The sequence below is a fragment of the Polistes canadensis genome, unplaced genomic scaffold, assembly GCF_001313835.1.
Source record: "Polistes canadensis isolate GaletaPanama2010 unplaced genomic scaffold, ASM131383v1 scaffold_32, whole genome shotgun sequence".
NCBI lineage: Eukaryota > Metazoa > Arthropoda > Insecta > Hymenoptera > Vespidae > Polistes > Polistes canadensis.
This window is the reverse complement of record NW_014569579.1, coordinates 952,299-974,040: the sequence shown is the minus strand read 5'-3', so window position 1 is coordinate 974,040 and position 21,742 is coordinate 952,299. Positions and strand designations below refer to the sequence as shown.

The window sequence follows — 21,742 nt, the reverse complement described above, 5'->3', positions numbered from 1 at the left end:
TCCTCCACTAGGGGAGGTATATCTTAATTCTACGTTCCTGACAAATTTTCTTTTATGTTAATTATATTTTATTTATCAATAATCGAGACAAAAAAAGAATTTTTCAAGTTCAAAGAGTTTTAAATTGTTTTAGTATAATTTAATCTAGGATGGACTGATCGCTAACTTAATTAGACCAATGAATCAGACCGCTTAATAAAATTAAAAAATTCTTTTTCAACAAAAAACAAAAAATAAGTATGGTCGAGGATAGTGATAAACAACTAAATAAGATGTAAAAAAAAAAAACAAAAAATAAAATTCATCGTGACTACCGTTTCTTTGGAAAATGAAATTCACCATAGCGAAAAAGGCACGGCTGACGGAATACTTTTACACCAACGGAGAAAGAAATAACGATCATTTATTCCGACACATAGAATTTCTAATTTCACTTGCTTGACTCGGCCGTAATTCATGTTACTTGTTACGTAACCATGCGTAAATCATAAGTTCTCTCTCTCTCTCTCCTTCTCTCTCCCCCGTCTCTCTCTCTCTCTCTCTCTCTCTCTCTCTCTCTCTCTCTGTCTCTGTCTCTCTCTTTCACTCGCACGCCTGAGAATATTTAAATGATCCGCCAAGTTTCCGACCACTTTGAGAGCATGTGCTAGAGTCGATCGCGACTACCGACACACGACGTTGCGGTTTACGATTGGGACTGGGAAATAGTCGACCGCATTATAAAGTTACATAGATGAATGTAACGCGATATACTATGCGCCTTCAGGAGCAACAGTAGTTGGAAACCAATGAGAAAAAAAAAAAAAAGAAAGAAAGGAAGAAGGAAAGAAGAAAAAAAAAAGGAAAAATAAAAACATATATAATGCGGTGAAAATAACGCTGAGCTGAAATGAGGTAAAGAAGAAAGGAGAATGAAAAGGGGTTGTTCAGGTGTTCGATCGTTCTGATGAACAGAAACAAATCTTTATCATCGATTAACTATTAATAAGAACAGAAATTAAAAAACAAAATAAATATATTATCTATTTGTTAATTTTTTTGTGTCTATCTATTATCATAATTTGAAAATATAAAATTCTATTTAATTATCTATCTACAATATATTAAAGATAAGACGTTCCAATGAAAGATATGGCTAGATTGAGAGCCACTGCAGTGACGTTTTTCTAATGCACGTGATGTAAACGTCTATTTCGGTACTTCTAGGCCAGTAATGTGAGCGGTCTCTATACATAAGCACAATTAAGAGCAACGAATGGTGGCGAATTTCAATTGTTAGAATCACAGACCGGTCTATGCCACTATGTATAATACTACTTCTTTCCCCCTTCTTCATCTCTTATTTCATCTCATCATCTTCTTCTTCTTCTTCTTCTTCTTCTTCACCGAACGAGGCGAGCACTAATTTAGTAACAATGACACTTATTAGCCACGATTGTAAGTATAAAAAGATGGTGCTCGTTAAATCAGTCGAGACGATTACATGCGCGAAAGAGAATGCTGCTCATTAAGATCATTCGTTAGTTCGTTCAGCTTTAATCGACAACAAATGAGATAACTGATATATCGAATTCGAACTGGAACGTTTTATTATAACAACGATTAACAACTATTATTCGGGATCAAACTCAACGCGTATGATAATGAATTGTATCTATTGTACACGTTTTATAAGTCTATACTTTTTTCCCCTATTTATTTCTAACGTTTCCGAGAATATTTCAATGATACTCAGAATGCCTTGCTTTCTTCTAGATCGCTTCAGAGAATAATTGTGCGATTATGTTCGAAGAATATGAATGCGAGTTTGCTCTCTCTGACATGCTTTTATGACTTTTTATTGTTGTTTTCGTTCCCTTAATCCTTAAATATGTGTAATTGCAGAATTCTAAAATTTGAAATGTATTAACGTTATGTAATTTAGTCTCTTATTATATTATGATAAACTAATTATATCCAGTGTACCTATATATCAATAACTAGTATAATATATTTTTCTATATATATTTTAATAAAACTAAATCACGTATTAAAAAGTTCAAAAATTAGTTAATTCGTTTTATACACATGGCTGATATTAATTTTCAATTGGCTCGTATTTTTTTTGTCAATTTAATTCGTTGCGATAATAACTATGCCTATTTATGTACGCGTTTACGTTTCCATTTAACTATAAGTATGGAATGAAAATTATTTGTAAGACCTTTTTACGAGCTCCAAGTTGATGTTTTTATGAAATTTACCTAATCGGATATGAAAGAGAATCGAAATTATGCGACTACGCGAGACTCTCTATTATGCAGGGAAAAAATATTTTTCTCGGCAAATTTTTAACGGTATAGTTGAATTTTTAATAAATTCGACTATAACTACCATAAAATAACTACTGTTAGTTGACTTACAATTAGTTTCCGTCATTTACGTTTTACGTGAAAGGTTCTTCGCTTTCGTAAATCTAATTACTTTTGCGTCAGTCTTGATATTACTCGAACAATTTTTTTAAGACGAATCAATTAGTTATACGATTCCAAGAAACGAGAAACAAGTGAGGAAAAAAGAGAAAATGATAAGAGAAAGGTGATAAAAATTTCTAAATATACATTTTTAATCTAAACAATTTTTCAAAGAGATCCTCTGAAGAAATTTATTTTCATTTACTCTTAATTTCCTTATCGTTTTTGATAATTTTTTGTCAAGGTTGATTTTAATTGAATTCTTTTAATATTATACTTATCTCATATAAGATTATTAATATTTAATATTCTTCGTAATTATTATCACACAGATACGAGATATAAGATCATTTATTACATTTCACAGTAAATAACGAAATTCTAATCTGTTAATATTCTATAGGACAGAATGAACGAACGAATAAGTTTATTGTTATTGAGAATAAAGAACATCATTTCCCCGTCACCCCGGAACTTCCTTTTTTTTCACGAGTCATTGTCATTCTGTTCTCGAATGAGCCATCCATCAGAGTTCACAGCGTGGGCGCTTAGGGGTCTCTAATTTAAGAAACGTCAAGTGACCGTGCTGATACCTGAATTGCTACTCGTGGGAGTCGACTCATACAATGTAACGTTTCGAGCAGTTAAACAATTTATTCCTATAATGTTATCCTTGTCTCTGTTTCTATAAATGTAGGCATGTATCCTATGTATAAATATATTGTGATTTAAAGGAAGCTAAGAGAGAAAAATTTCATAATAACGAATAATACAAATAGATCATTTTAATAACGCACTTTTTTCTTATCTATATAAAATGTATATAATTATTTATTTTTTATTATTCTCAATCAAGAAGTTATTAGTACTATAATTTCAGTCAACGGCCTAGTCGCGTTGAATTACTATTTCCTGTCAGATAACTAAAGACAAGCAACATGAGCACGGTTAATAAAATGGATGGGTGATCCGTTCGGAAAAACAAATACTGTGTGTTGTTGAAACCAGAGAGGCGGTAAAAAGATGCGACCTCTTTGGTAGTATTGAATAGATGTGAGAAGATGTTCGTAAAAAGATTACTCGAACCCGTAAAAAGGATAGTAAAATGACACAATAATATTAAAATCTCGTTTCAAGCATGTAGTATAATAGTAATAAATAATCTCGTATTTCTTCTGTAGAGTAATCACAAAGGATATTAATTAATAATAACAAAATGACATAAGTATAATATTTATAAATCAATTTAAATCGCAAAACTTTGATTTTATAAATGGGAATTATTATTTTTTTGTTTAAATATTTTTCTACACTAATTGTAATTATATTTAATGTCAGATAATAAATTAATTAAATATATAGACATTAAAATTATATTTACATTCTATTAATTTTCAATATATTTTATCGTTAACACGATACTCAAAATTTAATTCAAAAAATGACAAATTATTAGGAATTGTTATTTAAACAATTTTTTACGAGAGTTATAATATAGATAAATAAAAAAATTGTATAATATTTGAAAAAAAAAAACAAATGTACTTGTAGATTTACAATATTCAGTATGATGCATGTTGTGTTGTGATTCTCTTTCTGAGGTGGATCTCTAGATTCATTTGCGCGAGAATACAGAGTCTGTTTACGCACGCGCGTGCGCACATCGTTCGCGGTTTTTCATCATGTTAGTTCTATGCGGCCGCGGCGTAGAGATCGTAATATCTGAGTATTACACTCTTCTCTCGTTTCTCGCATATTCATCGTATCCACGTCACGTTTGTGCTCTTTTATAAGTTAGAAAGAGAGGAAAAAATAGAAAGATAAAAAATGGAAAAGAGAAAGAAAGAGAGGAAATCGGACGTGTTTGCAACTTCATGGCGGACGTAGTTCGAGATAACTCGTTAAAATAGCACGGCAATGTTCATCGATAAGATGTATTTATAATATCGTTTGCTTGAGAACGACAAGCTGCTAGTCTTTTTCACGAATTATATGCATATATATATCCGAAGAATGTATTTGATATGAATATTTTTTTGAGTAAGGAATAGTTCAGAAAATAATTGCATTTCAAATAGGATACTCTAAATTATAAATTTGTACAATTCTAGACAATAGATATTTCATGAATTGATTTTTACAATAGATATATATTTGTAATTATTTAGAAATAAATACTTAGATTTGTTTATAACAATCAATTGAACATTTTCATATGCGTATATTTCGTTTAAAATTAAATCAAATATAATTATTTCTCACATATCTATTATTCTGAATTCTATAAATTTATAATAGGCTTATATATATATTTGGTTGTTCGGAAAATATAGTTTCATTTATTTTTATGAAAATGAAAGACGATTTTCTTATAGCGAATTTTGAGATTAAATCTAAGCGTTTCAAATGATCATGAACGGTCGAATTCGATAAATTTAATCTCTCAGCGACCTCACGAGTTGTTATTTGCCGGTTTACATCAATTAATGCCTTTATTGTGTCTTCATCAGCTTTAACTGGCCTTCCAGAACGTGATGCATCTTCAATATCAAAATTGCCGGATCGAAATTTTGCAAACCAGTTATGGCACTAGCGTTCTATCAATACATCTTCTCTCCATGCATATCGGATAATTTTTTTCTTGGTTGAACAGCATTTTTACCTTTTCGATAGTAAAAAAGTAAAATATGCCGAAAATGCTGCTTTTCATTTCCATATTTGAAAGGGTACCAAACAAAAACTACTGCGTAGAATCAATCGAACTTTTTCACAAGCAAGCCTTGCTATATCAGCTGTTAAAATATATAATGATAATGCGGCTTAAGTGTGAAGTTGGCTGTGAAAAAATACAATTAAGTCCTCTGTTGAAGAAAAAACGAAATTACTTTCCGCACAACCTAATATATATCCAGAAAAAGATATTAATAAAAAATATTATTAATCCTGAATTATATATATATATATATATAAATATAAAATTTAATTAAAGAATATTTCTACAGAGTGAACCATCTGAAACATTAATTTGAAAAAGTATTAATCATCGCATTAGGATACTTTTTATTGAAAACACATCTTGATCCTTTCTAATTTATTTCCGATGGTTCACCCTATCATTCGTTAAGTCAATAAAAATAACATTAATTAATTTCTAATAAATACAACATTTACATACACATAATGTACATATTCGTGCGTATACGTGTATATGCATGAATATAATAAGTTAAATGAGCTTTTTAAATGATCGATCGATTCTGGATTTAATCTTTACCTAAACAACATGGCAAAATGGCCTCAGCAGTAAGATAGTCGATGTATCAGTGCTATTTTATATTCATACTGCTGCCAATCCGTACTCTTCACAGTTTCACCCTGAACTGCTGCTAACGGCCACCTGAAATCAAGATCGACAATGTTACATGTTAAATACGAAGGAAATCATTGGTGCGTGTATTAGAGTGTGAAAGACGTGGGTGTGTCTTTAGATATTGAATGTTTGCTTGATAATGGAGCATAAATTAATATTGATACGCGTATGTATATATATATATATGAAAATAAACGTGTGCGTGTTAGAAGATATTATAAGTAATTTTTTGTAATAAGTAGAAAAAGAGAGAAACAACTGATAATATCTTGGAAAAACGAGAACAAAAAGTTAACCGACCGATATTCACAGCCTTGACATTGATAGTCTTAAGAACATTGAAAAATTACCTACAGATAAAATCGTTAGTTATCGATATATTGTAAATAAATTAACTAATGAAAGAATGAAAAAAATGGATAATATATTTACGCGAGAGAAACACTTAAATGTTAAGAACAGTATCCTCGATTAAATTATTGAGCGCAGGGTGCTAAATGGCAAGGACACAAGGTTAGAACGAAGGATGATAGGCGGCGAAGGACGTAGGGCGGGTGGCCTTTCGCGTACAAGAAAATGCAACGTTATTAGTATCAAACGAGTGATTGCATTAAATAACGGGCTTTGAGTAACGATTCATCAGAGTTATATGCCATAAGGAAATTCTCGATAGGAAGATAAATCGACTCGCGTCAGAAAAACTTCACCAAAAAACATTGCGGAGCATTTATTAATATTTCCCTGTTACGAGAATTAGGGAGCACACAGATTTATTGTAAAATAAATGTTTTAACAAGATTAATCAGATGATGACATTAATTTAAAATTAATCTAGATTGTTTTTTTTATTTAAAGAAATGATTGTTACGCTTTAACGATCATACTTTATTTTTCTATCCGTTACACATGTATACTTATATTTAAGTGTCCCTCCCTCTTTTTAAAAGCTGACGAACGTTGAAAAAATTTCTATGAAAGAAAAACGTATGTAAGCTTATTATTTATAACTTCGGTATTTATTTCGAGGTGTTTCTCATTTTTACAAGAAAACACCTGTTGGCGCGTGTCACGCCTGTCAAAGCTCGATCATGTCCAGTCACTCCCGTAAAACGTAATTACGTCAATTAAGGTGACACTCACGGATTTCTAATCACGTTCGAGCTCGGACTACAACAGTCCCGGATTATGTCAGCCTTCATTGGCACGCCAACGATTTTAATCGATTTGTTTTCACTTTTTCTTTCTTTCTTATAAAATAAAGCAAGAAACAGTCAACTTTAATTGAAATTAATATATGAGAAATAAAAAATAATATTATATTATTATATTAATATATTATATTGCAATCACAGATCATTTTATTACTGATTAAAATCATTGTAATTCTAAACAATTGCAAGTTATATTATAATAAATTTAGTATAATTTAAAGTGTGTAAATTTAGATATAAATTTTGTAAAAAATATTATATGTTTATATCATTGTGTTTTATTAATTTATAATGCTTATTTTATAATAATTCTTTTTCTAAAATGATTTTAAATAAAACATGATACATTATAGGATTATACATACTTTATAAATGTGTGCATAAATATATAAAATGAATCACGTGAGTTGTTACGAGTCAATGTTACAGTGAAAATGTTTAAAAAGAAAGAAAGAAAGAAAGAAGATAAAAAGAGAAATATACAAGTAATATATTTAAGAAACAACTTTCCGATCTCGTTTAATTTCATCTGTCCTCCCCCATCCGTACTCTCTTCTTCTTCGAAAGAACCATCACCCTTTAATTACGCAACCGGCTCGGTAGAGCGATAAAAATGCGAGTTACGAGTTCGATTATAAACGGAAGGAAGGAAAAGGGGCAAGAATAAAAAGAGCATAAGGATCAGATTTATCTCGCGAGTATCTCGTTTCAGCCGTCAAAGGTAATAAGCTGTTGTCTCTCTACGCTCGTTATCGTAATGGAAGACTTATCGGGTCTTACTCGTGTAAATAAAGCACACGAGTTTCCCTGGAATGTTTTCGTTTTTCTTCTTATATTGTCTTTTTACTGATCAAAAGAAGTATTTCTGTTCGAATTAAAAAAAAAAAAAAAACACAAACAAATTAAACAAATAAATAAATACAATAAAATAAAGCGATATAAATGTGAATTAGTTTTTTTAATAAAACTTATACGTGATCGTTACGTCAGTATATAATAATGAGATTTAAACAAAACAAAAAAAAAATGTAACACAAAACGTTCAACGAAATCTATGTTGTAAGTTTTCGAATTTTGTAGAATAGATAAATACATTTGGTATATGTTATATATTAAATATGTTATCAAAAAATGTTCATTTATATATGAGAATTATTGTTATTGAAATTTCTTGAAAATTATTTTGAACAATTTCATATACTTATACGTAAAGCGCAAGATGATACGTTAAAAAACAAAACAAAAAGTTAATACATTTTTTTCTAAGATTTCACAGATGTGACACGTTAAAAAGAGAAAAAGAAAAGTTAAGAAAAAAGTAAAATTTACATTTTTCTTTTTTTTTTTTTTTCAAGAATTTCTCCGCTACCACTAACGATAATAACTCGCACGAGCAAGGGCCGCAAAATATAGTAGCCGCCGGCAGAAACTTTGTTCGATCCTTTCTCTTCGTTCTCACGTGTTCATTTTTTTCGCGCGTTTTTCACACGCGATTTCTGAATGAACGAGCCAAACTACGTTTTACACACACACGTATACAGCTTAAGTATAATTCAAGCACACTAAAGAAATAAAGGGAAAGAAAATACACGAAAGGAAGCGATTAGTTGGTACGCTTCGGGCAAAAGATATTTTTTACACTTATATGAATATTACATTCGCGTATATATTATTTGTACTTGTGTATGTGAAAGATGCAAGAGAACACCCACGTAGGTCCAAAGAAGAGACTCGAAAGAGAAAGGGCGTGGATTATTTTACTATCCCTAAGCACGATGTATCGGATAAAACAAAGAGAAAAATAAAAGGGACCGTGAGGTGATCTTCACAAATACATGAATAATTTTCTTGCAGGTGTACAAATAACATATAGTATAATGTAATAGTAGTAGTAGTAGTAGTAGGAATAGTTGTAGTAGTGGTAGTAATAGTAGTAGCTATGAAGACGAAGGCAAGCAGCTGTAGGACCGGTAGGTTTAGTTTACTCCCAGTTTCTTACAACCAAGCCGATCGACAACTTTTCTTTCTTCCTTTCCTTCTTTTTTTTTTTTTTTTACTTTATTTCCTCCTTTTTTCTTTTCTCCCTTCCCCCTCCCTCTTTCTATATTTCTTTTTAATCCAACTAATAGAAATTATACGCAATCATTGTGTGAATATGTAATTAGATCGTAGGAAAAAATGTTAAAAAATTGTGAACTAAACATTTCATGAAATCTACATCATTAATTCTAGAATTAACCAGTTTTAAAGACAATTACATTTATAATACGAGTATAAGCGGTATTTTTTTTTTTAAATGCGTTCGTGTTTAAAAAATAGAATTATATAACACAAACAAATGAAACTTATACTATTTCATAACTTATGTTAGAATTAAAGTATTAACCTTCGGACACAAACTAATAATTTTGTCACACAAAAAAATATTAAATAAGATACGTGATTGTGCGATTTCAAAGTTACATAGCGTTGCAGAGAGTTATCGTCATGTGAACGACATGTTCTTATTTTGTTTGAAATGTTAAATTGTTTAACCTTCGCCATGTCTTCTATTTTAAACATGTGCATCTGTATATATTATCTCAAAAATATACTGATTTTTAAGTAACCGAAAAGAAAAGGGGTATATAAATAACATTTTTTAAAAATTTACATTAGAATTTAAACTTATATTTAAGATGAATTCCTAATAATGTTCATCTCAAGTTATCTTGATACTTATCTTAAATTTAAAAAATAAAAAGGTACGTTTATTTTACCCTTTTCTTTTTCAATCGCTCAATTAGAATTGTCAATATATCGATGTATAAGATATATATTCCTAATACAAATATAATATTACAAGACTTAGCTTTGTACGATTATTACCTTTTTATCTAAACACCGACAATACCAAAGAACATTTTTATGGTCTTACAAACGCGCGTTAATAAGAAATCACTAGATATACGTTGGAATCTCTCCACCATCAGAGACAATGTTCATTATTATATTACGTCATTGCGTAATCGACGTTTACAACGACTTTATGGAACTGGCCTCGTATATACATTCCTTATGCAAGAGAGAGAGAGAGAGAGAGAAAGAAAGACATCTACGCTTACACATACAAATAAAATATATTGAAAAATATTATACTCATATGGGGAATACACACACGTGTGTTCCCCTCCAATGAAATCGGAAAAACTCGATAAACTTCGGAACTCTTCGGCACGAACTTTCTTGGCAGACAAGCTGGCAACGTACAACATACTTCCTACTCCTTTTTATACGTGAGATAGTGAACACTCTTGTCCGTGAAAGAGACTCGAGTATACTTACGTGTGTCATTCGTACACGTGTGCGCGCGCGCGCGCATACACTCGTATGACACGACGCGAAGAAGAAGAAGAAGACATTAGAACCAGATGTGGCTTGGATAAGTTGCGGCGAGCACATCGACTTTGTACTTCCGATTGTTAATCTTTTCAAGCGAATGCATATACGCCATCGATTATTACTCTTCGTTTGATTTTCACGACCCTAATGATCGTTATCTCATTGTCTCTTTTATCTAATACTATTAGCGTAATTACGTTTATCATTCGATATATTTATTTCATCGAGATCATTTTTAGAACGAAGAATTTTGTTACAAATATTTTAATAATTCGATTATTTCGGTAATAGAATCCGATAATAAATCATTTCCGATCGATTAATATAAAAGAATGGATGATATTTATTTTCGATTAAATATTAAAAATAAAATGCTAAATATATATATAAAGAAACATTAGAAACGTCGAATAAATAAATGGAGAACTATAATAATTAATGAAGATAATATATAAATTGTTTATTACGGAGATTATAAAGTTATTATTGTCAAGCGAATAATATCGAGCATAAATATCTACAATTAAAAAGTTTGATTTTTGTGTTAAATAAATTTGCTTTTGTTAATAGATATTACGTAATCTAAATTGGATAATATCGGGTGACAAATAGAGCAATAAAGAAACTATTGTTTTCAACAGACAAAAAGTTAATTAGTGCATGTACGGAAGTGATGGCCATAAATTTCTCGAACCCGCTAATAAAATGTTCTCGAATCGGCCACAGTAGTTGGTTTTACGTAATTGCGTGTACTCGTAGTGAAACTTGATTTTCTCATTAGCAGGAGTACGTCAACTATCGCGTACGTACTTGAATTATCGTTTCTGTCAACCAAAGCACCAAGATTTATCTTTATGAAAGATTACTTACCCTTTTTCTTAACTATTTCTTTATACACAGAACGGTTAGTGCCTTCGTAAAAATGTACTGTTCAAATTCATTTTGTTAATCCAATAATAAACGAATAAAGCACGTTAAATGTTAGTATCCAAATTATTCTTTTATATTAAATTACACGATAATTTTCATTTTTTATTTAATCGTTTCTTTTCTCTTTATATATGCATATACTGAAAAATTTCCTTTCTTTTTTTTATTTCTATTTTAAAACTATTTATCATACTTTCTTTTGAACAATTAAATATCATCAATTTCAATATCATTATTAAGATAAAAGTATTTATCTATCCGTGTATCTATTAATAAATCTTTATTTTTCTCTTATTCAAAATGCTTATTTTTTTTCATTTCCGCTTCTTTTTCTCTCTCTCTCTGTCTCTCTTTCTCTCGTTCTAACTCTAACTTTAACACTAACTCGGCTCGTTTCTTCCTCTTTTACTCACGATCGGCACGAAGTGCTGTAATATTCTATACTGATAGGGTTATTTTCATCGTCGTTCTTCTCCGCAAAGAACGGATAAAGAGATGAACAAGAGAACAAGAAAACAAAGGATCGAGGATTCGCATAAGTTTCGCTCTCATCGTATTATCTTTCTCTTTTTCTCTATATCCAATATAATTGGTTGTCCGAAGAGTTTATACCGATTTATACATTTTATAATTTTCTATTTTTATTTTATTGTTTTTTTATAGTCAAAAATATTTCATTAAAATATACTTAAATTGAAATATATATATATATATATGTCGAATAAATGTGTCGGTAATTATGACAGTGAATTAACAATACGTTAAAAATTAAAAAAAAAAAGAATTGACTTTATAATTATTAAGATAAAACGAACTGGCTATTTATTTCCATTATTTATTCTAAAAATGTTCAATATTTTTCTACGTTATAAAATAATTTTCATCGATAGTGTATATATGTTTTTTTTTCTTTTACACATCCTTATAGTTAAGAAAAATAACTGGATTTCCAGGGTAGGAAGACGATCGTTGTCGAGAATGTGCACATATTTCGCACTTCTCTTTCTTCTTTGAGGAGCTTCACAATACTGTCTTTCTCTAATTTTCTTTTTCTCTCTTCCCCGCACAAACCTACGTGGGATTCTCTTTTGCTTTTTCAGCCTCCGGCCAGTACTTTGAGTCGCTTTGGTATTTCGTTTCGCAAACGAGAAAATGGATAACGCAAAGTACAGGTTGATTTAATAAGCATATGTGTATATACCTCGACGACATAACTTCTGAGTTATTTTAGTAACTGGATACAATGTCCGTTATCTAAACTTTCGTTTAACGTTTGATTTATCTTTCGATTATCTATTCGTAATGTTTCTTTATCGATATAAATAAAGATTTTAACACACGATTTCGTTATTTCTATAAGTAGGAATTTATGTATATCTCTCAAACGAAATTATAACAATTTTACTGACAACAAAAAAAAAAAAAAGAGAATTTCCATAACACGTTCAACATGGAATCATATTTTGTATGTCACTGCGTCAGGCGGCTCTATTACTTGTATTTTTCTCAACCGGACGGTGCTGATTTGAATTAAATGAATTGAATTAATACGCTTATATCACGAATGATACAAGCTGTCCAATGGGACAATCATGCTTACACTACTAGTGGTACAAGTTGCTAGATAGGACAACCATGCATGCACCACCGGTGACACATCCCAGCGGGAACATGTTTAAATCGTTTAGATCATTTCATTAGAATATAATTTTCAAATTGTTTTTCTTTTCTTTTTTTTTTTACTAATTTTAAAAACCAGTAATGATTATTTCATAACTCTTTCGCTTCGAATAGCGTATATATACGTCCTTGGAAAATGAAAACTCATGTACGACTTATATGTTGACTGATAAATAACGCGTTGGCTGATCCACAATTATCATGTTTTGTTATAAACGTGCCATAACGAAATGGTTCAATAATATATCGTTGAACATTATTATTCCTTGATAATACGAGATAATAATCAATGAAAAATTTCGATGAAAGAAAAAAAAAAAGAAAAAGGGAAAAGTTAACGATAAGTAGTGTCACGTTATTTTATTAAACGCATCCTTGGATCGTTAATCGAGTTCTCAGATGAAAGGAACATCGTGCTCGTGATCTCGCGTGGCTCTCCAAACTACGTCATCGTCGATGGTTGTTGCACGTGAGAGCACTCTCGTTATTTAATGCTTATTTACGTTCAACGCGTTGTTATTCGATGTAAAGCACATTACTTGAATCTTCCCTCTCTCGCATTTCAAGCTTTTCAGAGTGGAATAAAGGACGATTTAAATGCGAGAAACGTAAGAATAAAAAAAATTTTTCGGAAGAATATTCATTAAATAAAAACTAATTGTGATATGTTTCTTTTCTTTTTACGAATGTTTTTAATTTTTCATTACAAGAATAATTTCCATCGATCATTGTGGCATACCTCAAGAAAATTATACGCTGGTAGATGTATACAATATTCTATTTCCTTAAAAATTTTAATATTTACAATAGAAAAAATATGCTAATATGCCGAATTACTATTCATTATAGAATTTTATAAGAATAAAAATAGAATTTTTATTTTATATAGTACTTTACAACATTTTAATTCAGTGTGTGTGTGTGTGTGTGTGTGTGTGTGTGTATGTATGTGTTATAAATAATATTTTCACGATATTTTTCATATATTAAATTGACTTTATTATTTAAAGAAGATTATTCAAATTAAATACAAATAATTGTATATATGTATAGGGGTAATATTATATTGTGTAGGTATAATTATATAGGTTTCAATATTGTTCTCAATGTACAAGAAATTAGTAAAGAGACATATATATGTGGCTAATTAATTACTTTATTAATTATCACTTTCATAAGCAAATTAAATATTCATATTTTTAACGTTTTACTTTATCTTTCACACCAAAAAATTAATTATTGATTTATTTACTATCAACTATTTATCTACTATTGCTATCTACTGATTTATTATATTTATCGTTAGTATGATATAGTTAGTTATATCAGTAAAAGTTTTATACTACAAATTATATATTTTATAATATTTTTCGTAGGCGTCATAAAAAAGGTCAACTTCATCACAAAAAGTATAATACTTGAAAAAGTACGTAAATAAAAGTGATAATATAACGATCTGTATTTTTCACGAATTCGAACAAAGTTAAACGCTAGAAGTCGCACAGTTTTTAGTAAATATTATCGAGTTGTTAAGTTTGCAAGCAAATGGAAGGAAAGAATGCTAAGTGATGTAGAGTCTTGCATAACAAACTACGAGAGACATTGTTTGATAAAGATAAAATTCTATTTTTATAAACGTATTTCACATTCGTAGAACATATTTCATGAAATCACATTAAATAAAAGAAAAGAAAAAAACAGAACAAAAAAATCACTATTTTATTGTCGTTCTCGATAAATCTAATTAATTTCTAATATGTAATGTAGCTTTTAATCAATTAATTAATCAACTTCTTCTTTTATAGATACTCCAGTAATTCTAATCGAAAGAATAAATATTTTCAACGAGATGTCCCATTTGCAATCGCAATTAGGAAATTCATTAGAAAGCTCTAACTATACAGATACTCGTGTAATCGAATTGATTAGAGATTCTAATAAAGAGACATGACACGAGAGAAAAACATAGAAAATAAATAATTCATGACTGGCAATATCCGTTACAATTTCTCACATGCATAAGTACATATATATATATAAGTTTATTATACATGTGTTTAATAGTAGATAACTCTCTCGACAATTTTAATTAGGTATTTTTCTCAACTTTGTCTGGCTGGCTTTCTCTCCTTCTCTTTCACTCTTCTTATATATTTTTTTTTTTTTTTTTTTTTTTTTTTTTTTTTTTTTTTATATCGAATCGAATTAAAAGAAGAATCGAACATATAAATGAATATGTATTCTGAACGATAGGTGAGCTACGTAAATTGCTGCGTTTGTAATGATGACGCGTTTTCACTTTTCATGCTCTTGAGGAATTGCTCCAACTATGATTCTCTCCTCTCTTACATTCGTTCATTTACTCGGGTTAACGTTCGATAGTCGCGAAGGCCATCGCATTATATTGCCAGCTGACTTGAATGATTCTTTCCAAGCTCTTTGAATCCTACGATGAACGATGCCAAAGAGACCACAACATGATATTCGTGCTTCTTCGTATTAAACATATTCTCTAATAAGTAGTCTAAACGAGCCTAATTTTATGTATTTTCATTTTTTTTTCTTTTTTTTTTTTTTTTTATAAAAGAACAATTTATTGACTTAAAGTTGTGTACTATGATTTGTTTGACCATTATACAAAAGTAATGCTTGTGGAAATTTTTCTTGACCTGTCTAACAGTCTAACATTGCGAACGTTTCTTTTCATTTATATTTTTTTTCTTTTGTTGAACGAGAAAGAAAAAGTTAAGTAAAAAGAAAATATTTATTAATAGCTGGTTCTTAGAATACGTGTAAAAGAAACTGTCAAGACGTGTCAATTATCTTTAAACATTTTTACTATTTGTTCGACGTTGTTAAATCTATTTGAAAATTAGAAAAAAAAAAAAATAAAATTAGAAAATCTATCGATTTTGCTTTTCTATTCTTTACGAAAAAAAAAAAACAAAGTTATAATACAAGATGAGATAAAAAATATATGATAAATAATAGATTGAAATAAAATGAAAAATATTAAAAATTCAATAAATGTAAGATATCGTTTAAACCAGAACGAAGAATAATGATTTATTTTATAGAAAAAATTATATAGACGATCCTCTTATTCCCTCTTTTAAACAATTGATTCTCGTCGTGTTGTCGCATAAATGGATTTGACGAATTAAAATTGATCGCATACGTGTAACACTTAAGAAGGACGAGAAAGAAATGTATTTCGACAGCGTTTGAGAGATTAACGTACGAGGTTTGAAATAATTAAAGCTTGTTAACAAAGCCGAGTGCTGTTTCTTCGTTTCTTCTCGAGTTTCTTTTAACATGTATAAGATAGAATTTACGGTTTACATTGAGAACCACACGCATAAGAATGTTTATTGAGAGACGACCTCCGATCGAACAAGATGAAAGCTAATTTTTCTCTGTCTCTCTGATAAGTCGCGTCAGACAAAGAATAAGAATAGGAAAAAAAAAAAAGAAAAAAATGAACAAAAAAGAATGTAAAAAAAAAAAAAATAATAAATTATCCATTCCAAGAATCGACGATTTTTCCGTGAACGAACGACGCCTTCGAATATTATATTCGAACAACTCGTTTGAAGGTTAATTAAACTTTTCACATATGAACGTATACATATTGACTTTCTGCAAGTTTGTTTTAGCCTAATCATAACATGTTTGGAAACCCAACGAAGCTTGCCGATGAAAATATCTATTGATATTCTCAGCAGCAAATTATGTAGAAGAGAAAAAACGAGAGAGACGAAAAGATAGAAAATATAATATAACAAATAAACAAAAATAGAAAAATAAATTCGAGAGAAATAGTTTACACAAATTTTGTTGAATTTAAAAAAGAAAAAAACTTAACGAGTATTGTTAGACAACTCGTCGATAGGATTTTATTTATATGACGATTAACTCTAATTCTCTCGAAAAATAACCGGTTTCTTATGGTTAGTCTATTAATAGAAACTAAAATCTCTTCATTCGATTACGTTCGAATTTTCTACCAGCTAGAAATCCCCATTTTTGTTCCCTCCTCTACTTTTTCTTCTTCTTTTATCGCGAAGATAACACTCGAGACTAAAAATAATCGTGGATGTTCTGTGATAATTTCTTTTTTTTAACGTCTCGAGGTCACAAAGCAAAAAAATTCGTATGCACACTTGTATATTTCATGGATGAGCCGGTTTTCAAAAGGAATTACATTTCTTCCGAATAAAAATTATTCGTATCTTTGTCTTTTTAATCTGCTTTCTTTTCTTTCTAATCTTCTCTGTAACCTAATGTTATTTATTATTTATAAAATAATTCGTATTATATACAATTTATCCGTATTAGCGTAATTATATTTTATATTAATTATATTTATATTTATAGCGAAAGAACATTCACATACAATTGAACATAAATTTACAAACATCATTATGATTAAACTATAAAATAAGAAATTAATTTAATGAATACACTTTAATGTTACACGGTGTTTAAAAAAAGTTTCAAGCTATTCTACTGTCAGTTTGTATATGCAAGAGAGAGAGGGAGACATACACAAATATCACGTTTGGCTTACAAAGAGATTCTTTTGTAACGGTACATCCGCATGACACGTGCGAATATTTGAAAAAAATTGATCTTCTTCGAATACCGATCGATTATATCTATAAATACACAATGTGTATAAATCGTTCAGAAGAAGAACGATATCGTGACGTAAGTAAAACGATTGGAAAAATAAAGTCTTAGGCACGATCGATCAAGGTCGGATGATCAATTTATTCACACAACGTACACTCGAGCTAAGATTTATATATTCGTTATTCGATTCGGGAATAGGTAAAGTGGAAAATTTGCGTGAATTTGCTGGAAACTTGTTGTAATTAGGAATTTTCTAATATTTCATTAAACATTTTTATAATCTTTATGTTTCAACAAAAATATTTACATAATTAAATGTGTAAAATTTATTATGTGTATACATATATCCCTATGCATATTATAATTTTTAATCATGCATATGGTAATTTTATTATCAAATTTTAATAATAAGAGTGTGCCTGTTTATTCTCCCTTTTACCAAATACTATATAATACTACCAAAGAATGTCTTGTTACCGCCTCTCTGGAGTCAACAGCACACGATTTTTGTTTTTCTAAAGAGGTTATCCATCTATTTTACTAATCGTGCTTACGTTGCTTAACTTTAGTGATCTGACGACGATCTATAAATAGTAATCCAACGTAGCTAAAAAAAAGCCGTTAACTCTAATTTTTAATAATAAATATAAAATTTTGATAATAAATATATTTATAAGCATATAAATATAAAAATCCAAAAACTCCAATCTCCAAAATCATACACATATTTCGCTGTTATAAAAACAATTTTTATTATTTACAAAAGAAAAAGAAGAAAGAAATATTTAATTATTGAATTTTTTATAATATACATATAATAAATAGAAACTATTTAACTAAAAATAAATCTCTCGCTCTCTCTTCTCCCTTTTTAACACACTTTTGATTCGTAATAAGAAAATACTATGCAACGTCTTCGTTTATTGTGTAATTAATGTAATTAAATAAGATGTAATTAAATTGTCAGATTGAAAAGAAATATTGGACCGCAGGAAATGAAAGTAACTCGGGCCAGGCTCGTTTCGAAAGAACGAGGAAGCTCTTTCGAAGGAAACTTTGTGCACGAAGCCACGCGAGAGTCATCGGATCGACGTAAATCAATCTCATAGTGGCTCTCGTAGGTCGTTAGTGCCGCGAGAAAGAATCCCGATAGAAAGCCTCTTACGTTCCTTCCTCTCGGTTTATCTTTCCGTTAAGTAAATCTCTGTTAAGAGGTCGCGAAAAGGCACGAATACTTTGGATTCCGATGTTGCTTCTTTTCCTTCTTCTTCTTTCTTTCTTTCTTTCTTTCTTTCTTTCTATTTCTGTTTTCGTTACTTTGCAAACTGATTGAAATTTTCCAAACATTATCTTTAGCATACATTATTAACAGTTAAGATATTATAATTATTTTCAAATAATATTTCATATTATGTAAATATAACTTACATATAAATATTCGGCTAAATATCTAATGGCATTCGTACAATTTTTTTTCAACAAATTAACAAGACATTCTTACTAAGCTGTTTTTAAGCAGATATAATAATTAGCAAATCTTACTTTTACATATTTATTTTTTTTTTCATGACATATCAATTTATTTATTCGCAGAGTAAATGTTAAAACTTTATCATATTGATGCCAACAATTGTTTTCCTTTACTTTATTCATCATTGACTAAAATATTACTTGGCAAGAAAACGAAATTCAGGTTTGTACCAAAAATAGTACAAGTGACAAATTTGTTAACGAACAATATCTTTCACGTATATACATTATACGGAGTTTAGAAATTGATTAATATGTGCGTTTAGTAATTTGGCCGGACTATAAATTAGTTTCTTTTACAAATATACAAGAATTTTAAAGGAAAATTATTGGTATCGTTTAATATAAGCATTATCATTAAATTAGTGCGAAATTTTGAATAGTCCTGTCCGGTTTTATAGATACACCCCGTATACAAATAATTAATCATTAATTATGGAAGTATACATGCATATAAATCCTTGAGTTTATCTTTAGTACAATTTTTTCATCTACAATACATATCATACTCATTACTAGCGATAATAACTATTCATTAGTGATAGTTTGCATGTTTTAATAAATGACCTTTCTATAAACATCCTAGAAGTCGGATATTTTTAGACGTATTGACATCAAACAAGATCTTTTACTTATAAAGAAAAACAAAAAAAAAATATCGATTGTTTAGAATAAAAAAAAACAAACAAATAACAAGTATGTAAAATAAACTATCAATCCTACGAAGGAACACGTGTTATTTATGTAAACTTTGTAAAAGCGAGAGAAAGAGATAGATAGATAAATAGATAGGTAGATAGAAAAAGAGAGAGTGAGAGAGAGAAAAAAACTGCGTTAGAAAGAACAGTCCTCGGATTCCAGATAGTCAATGAAGCAGAAGAAAGTAAGGAAACCTTTATCCTTCTGAGCAGAAGCAAGACTAAAGTTTATATTCTCGTCTTCTCAACATCATCGACTTGTATTGCTTACTACGTGTTTATGAAGATACTGAACGTAGTTTGACGAGGAGTAAACAGATACGATAGGAAACAAACAATGTTTTCTTCTCCTGATTATCATTCTGCGAGTGTTTAATTAGAAAACCTCTTTCGTTAATTGTCCGAAATGTTTCATAATAAACAACAAGATTCTAAAGAAAAAAGTGATTTACGCTCTGTTTATTAATAAAACGATACAAGTATTATTAACATTAAATATTTATACGATATAATAGAAATATTATAAAGTGCATTTATAGGAATATGAAATACGATTTATAATTATACTTTTAATAAATTATTTTTTAAATATTTTTTAAATAAACATGTATGTAAATGGATTTAATAGTTTTAAGGTTAACATAAAAATATGTTTTTTTCTGTAAATTAAAATCAGTATTATTTTTCAACATAATAATATTTTTAATTATTTAAGTATTAAATCAAAGATGACTTCGTTGAAATCTTGAAATGATAAGAAGAAATGATCCGTTAATGCGAGATCATTTTAATGTCCAAATAAGATTATGGACATATTCACAAAATTTCTTAAGATTTAGAAGATATTTGACTTAAAAATCCAGACAATCGAGAGACCTTTTATTTGCACCGGAAAGTTCGTCAGAGTGACGAACCGAACGATTAAACGTCGAAGAGTTATCGCTCGTTAAGGCACCAAGCAAATAAAGTTTCTTGACCGTGAAGTAATAATACTCTGTACTGTGTACTTTACACGATTCAATAAAAAAATAACAATGTAACGAAAAAATAACTGTGTTTTTTATTTAATTCAAATCTTTAATTAATTTTGGGACGTCCTATATTATAATAAGCTATGATAATTATCATTTCTAAATGATTATGACAAGGAAAATATATTTATACAAAAGATTTACTCATCGACGTGTTGTTTCTCACTATATAATTAGATAAAGAAACGTGTTAATGAATTATGACGAGAATGATTTCGTAATGATGGCGCCTATCGATGTTCGTTATGATAATGATAACGTCGAGTATATATCGGTACGATGATCATTGAAAAGTGATATAATAGCAAACATAATACGTTATTAATCGCGATAATCGTCCTCCTTTCATCGTGAAATGAATCGAAATAAATATCATCTGTTAATCGTTTTTATCTTTGGCCAAAGCAAGCCAAACATTATTTCTTGAGAGGTGAAATACTTGAGAATGAAGTGGAAACATTTCTAACGTGCTTCAACAGAAGATTGCAAGAAACAAAGTAAAATTTTTATAGTAACAATGTTTGTATAGAAATCATTTCATTTCTAATACTTTTCTAATTCACGATAAGTGTATTATTAGTAAATTATAAGTAATTATTATTTGTAATACAAGATGTGTGTTATAAAAGTCGCTTTACCGAACTCTGAAGAATTATATAATTTCATTTTCACGGGTGTGTGTTTCGCGAGTAAAATAATTCGTAGGTTAATACTTTTTTAACGACACATTGCAACAGATAACTCATATCTTGAAATAAAAAGCCAAATATTGTAAATTCTATTGATAAGCCAATATCAATTTTTTGTTTTGCATTCTTTATCT

The 21,742-nt window shown here is 29.3% G+C and overlaps 1 protein-coding gene across 6 annotated transcripts in view; it reads right to left on the bottom strand.

The window, feature by feature from the left end:
- LOC106784209 (guanylate cyclase 32E-like) overlaps positions 1-21,742 on the bottom strand; it is a 77,204-nt gene that overhangs the window by 52,730 nt on the left and 2,732 nt on the right. For all 6 annotated transcript variants that reach the window (XM_014743509.1, XM_014743504.1, XM_014743510.1 and 3 more), the window contains exon 3: positions 5,728-5,850. The gene's annotated coding sequence lies outside the window, so the exon portion shown is untranslated. The remainder of the gene's footprint in view (positions 1-5,727; positions 5,851-21,742) is intronic.